Raw genomic sequence first — 3,934 nt, forward strand, 5'->3', positions numbered from 1 at the left:
TTTTTTTTTTTTTTTTTTTTTGAGATGATGTACTAGTCCATTTTCACACTGCTGACAAAGACATACCTGAGACTGGGCAATTTACCAAAAAAAAGGTTTAATGGACTTAACAGTTCCACGTGGCTGAGGAGGCCTCACAATTATGGTGGAAGGTAAAAGGCACGTCTCACATGGTGGCAGACAAAAGAGAGCTTGTGCACGGAAACTCCCCTTTTTAAAAACCAATGGATCTCGTGAGACTTATTCACTATCACGAGAACAGCACGGGTAAGACCTGCCCCATGGTTCAATTACCTCCCACCAGGTCCCTCCCATAACACATGGGAATTCAAGGTGAGATCTGGGTGTGGACACAGCCAAACCATATCAGATGGAGTCTCACTCTGTCACCCAGGCTGGAGGCATGATCTTGGCTCACTGCAACCTCCACCTCCTGGGTTCAAGCAATTCTTCTGCCTTAGCCTCCCGAGTAGCTGGGACTACAGTCAGGCACCACCACGCCTGGTTAAATTTTTGTGTTTTTTAGTAGAGATGGGGTTTCAACATGTTGGGCAGGCTGGTCTCGAACTCCTGACCTCAAGTGATCTGCCTGCCTCACCTCCTAAAAGTGCTGGGATTACAGGCATGAGCCACTGCGCCCAGCCCTTTGGTTCCTTCTTTATGAGTAGATAATGAAAAATAAATTTTTAACAAAAGAAATTCTCCTTTGGTACAAAATGATGCAAGCGTATAAGACGGATCACCAAAGATGATACTGCTTCCTTTGATTAGAACCAAACCAGAAGTGGTACAGGATGACCACCACATGGCTACACAGACCAGTCTCGGAGGGGTCAGGGCAGCACACTGGGAGAGTCTCGTTCTCCACTAACATTGTCAATGTGCCCTGACACTGGGCTTACCAGTCGGACTCACAAGAGACTGATGCTTAAACCAAATCTTGTTTACTTGTTTATAGTTGAGAGAGGCTAGCATACTTGTACTGTATCCTTGTGTACCTAATGCAAGAATATACTCATTTACCCTCCTAGCAAGAAAGTGAAAGCATTTGTTTCACTAGATGCCTTCTATTGTTCAGTACTAAAAATTAAGAAAATATTTAAACTTGACAAGTCAAAAATAGATTTCACTTAAGTCGGCTTCCTCTGACTATGAGGGCATCATTCATAGCAGGACACAGAGGGCTTTGACTCACTCTCTGGAGCTCTACTCCCAACTCAGGCTGGCTCCGCACTTCCTTCTTCCAGGTACAGCCGTTCTGTACGCTGCAGGGGAGAAAGACACAAGGCCATCACTTCACTCCTGGCCATCCCATCTCTACAACTCATAGGCTAGAGAGTGTCAGACAAACCCTGGATCTCAGAATTTCAATCTGATGGGCCCTTTTGGGGAAATAATAACTATCTAAACATGTAGTTCTCTAAACTACAAAGCAACCCATCTTTTTTTTTTTTTTTTTTTTTTGACAAAGTCTTGCTCTGTCATCCAAGCTGGAGTGCAGTGGCGCAATGCTAGCTCACTGCAGCCTTGAACTCCTGGACTCAAGTGATTCTCTTGCTTCAGCCTCTAGAGTAGCTGGAATTATAGGTGTGAGTGACCACACCCAGCCTCCAACCCATTATTTCTTCTCTGTCCTCACTGTATCTAACCTGCATTCTCTGTACCTCTTACTACCCTCCAGGAGTCTTTGGTTGCAGCTTCTAGTAACAATAATTATTCAGTATCAGTAGGTCAGGAACATTTCTCTGGAAGCACCTCTGGCCTCAGTGACTGAAAAACAATTCTGCTGGAGTTAATACAGAGCAAAGCCAGTTTTTGGTAACAGAATTAACATGTCAAAGGTACATTTAGAGCCTGAGCCTTTTTCTCATTTTAAGACTCCTATTAGTTTCAAGTCAAGGCTAAATGAAACTAAAAAGACTCCCATCCAGCTAGAAGTTGCACTAATTTCAAAACTGTGTGAGCCTCTTGTTCTTGCAGGCGTGAGTTGCAGCCGTTGTTTCCTTGATAAGACTGGAGACTAGGTAGCAACAGTTTTCTAACTGCTCAGTCAAGCATTCTGAACACCAATAAGAAAACCTCTTGCTGAATTTGGGATAAAGATAATCTTGCTTACCTAGACTCCCTTGGTGTAGGTGAGAAGGCTCTGTGTCAATTTCCGATCAGTATCAACTTCTCATGAAGGATACAGTAAAGGCCATAAGAACCAGAGCCATATTTATGTTTAAGTAATAGACCTTAAAAGGCACTACCACCTGGGAATGGAAAACACACCAAACATAGTGAGCAATTCATTCTGGAAATCATGTTAAACATCGCCAGGGAAGATACCCCATTTACCTTGAAGTGATTACGCATTGCATGCCTGCATCAAAACATTTCATGTACCACATAAATATATACACCTACCATGTACCCATAAAAATTAAAAATATAACTACCACTAACATTTTAATACAGTCTTCAAAAGCGACTTTGTTATTATTTTTGTTTCATAACCAATTTTACTCCCCAAAACGAGTACCTTTCCATTTCAATATATAGCTGCATCATCATAAAAAAATCACTAGGGAAAAAGTAACCAGGGGTAGGGGCTCACGCCTGTGATCCCAGCACTTTCGGAGGCCAAGGTGGGCAGATCATGAGGTCAGGAATTCAAGATCAGCCTGGCCAATATGGGGAAACGCTGTCCTCTACTAAAAATACAAAAATTAGCCAGGCATGGTGGCGCACACCTGTAGTACCAGCTACTCGGGAGGCTGAGCCAGAAGAATCGCTTGAACTCAGGAGATGGAGGTTGCAGTGAGTAGACCAGGTGTGGTGGCTCATACCTATAATCCCAGCACTTTGGGAGGCTGATGTGGGCAGATCACTTGAGACCAGGAGTTTCAGACCAGCCTGGCCAACATGGGGAAACCACATCTCTACTAAAAATACAAAAATTAAATGGGTGTGGTGGCATGCGCCTGTCATCCCAGCTACTCTGGTAGATGAGGCATGAGAATCACTTGAACCCGGGAGGCGAAAGTTGCAGTGAGCAGAGACTGCACCACTGCACTCCAGTCTGGGCAACAGTGAGACTCTGTCTCAACAAATAAATAAATAAATAAATAGTAAATAGTGGTGATCTCTGGGTGACAGGAATGTGGTGCCATTTTTTCCCCTGTATTTTCTAACTTTCTAAAATGCACATATACTGCTATTGTAATTATGTTATTTTTAATATTTTTAAAAAGATAATTTTCAGAGAAAGCAGATGCTGGGCTATAGAAAGAATTTCAACACAAACAGGTTGTAGTTGTTATTGCTGGTACCATGTTAAAGACAGAAATGGAAAAACTTGCAAAAGATTGTGGTGGAAGGATTTTTAAATTTTGATAATTAAAATATGTTACTTGAACATATAGTAGATATACAGTCAAGCATTTGTGATTTTTTACAAAACTGAGTTAGGGGTATAATGCAGTCTAATTTTTCAATCTTGGTCTATTTTGGACTTTGTATGTCATCTCTTTATTTTCAGGAAGATAAAGCTTTCAAGCTTCCTCCTCCTTGGTCTACTTGTTTATAGTTTTGATAGCTCTTAGAAAAGATAGTCTAGGGAAGATTGTTTCCTCTCCCATTTCAGGTATATCCCTCTCTCTGGTAATCCACTGAGTTAATATCACAGGCTTCATTTCAAAGCCTTGGAAACTGTGTTTATTTCTTTGTAATTATGGCAACAGGATTTAAAGAAGAGAGCCATGGGAGTCTCCGGTTCTTGGTGAAAGAGCCACAAATCCAGATCAGGAGAATCTCAAGACTACAATGAGACATCACTGATGTAAGAATAGCATTAAAGGCCGGGCATGGTGGCTCAAGCCTGTAATCCCAGCACTTTGGGAGGCCAAGACGGGCGGATCACGAGGTCAGGAGATCGAGACCATCCTGGCTA

The 3,934-nt window shown here is 42.3% G+C and overlaps 1 protein-coding gene across 1 annotated transcript in view; it reads right to left on the reverse strand.

Moving 5' to 3' along the window:
* LOC105541516 (N-alpha-acetyltransferase 60) overlaps window positions 1-3,934 on the reverse strand; it is a 54,248-nt gene that overhangs the window by 48,315 nt on the left and 1,999 nt on the right. Inside the window, exons 2-3 of the mRNA XM_011982575.1 lie at window positions 2,117-2,255; window positions 1,196-1,265 (exon numbers count right to left, since the gene is read on the reverse strand). The gene's annotated coding sequence lies outside the window, so the exon portion shown is untranslated. The remainder of the gene's footprint in view (window positions 1-1,195; window positions 1,266-2,116; window positions 2,256-3,934) is intronic.

The sequence above is a fragment of the Mandrillus leucophaeus genome, unplaced genomic scaffold (genome assembly GCF_000951045.1).
Source record: "Mandrillus leucophaeus isolate KB7577 unplaced genomic scaffold, Mleu.le_1.0 Scaffold240, whole genome shotgun sequence".
Classification (NCBI taxonomy): Eukaryota; Metazoa; Chordata; class Mammalia; order Primates; family Cercopithecidae; genus Mandrillus; species Mandrillus leucophaeus.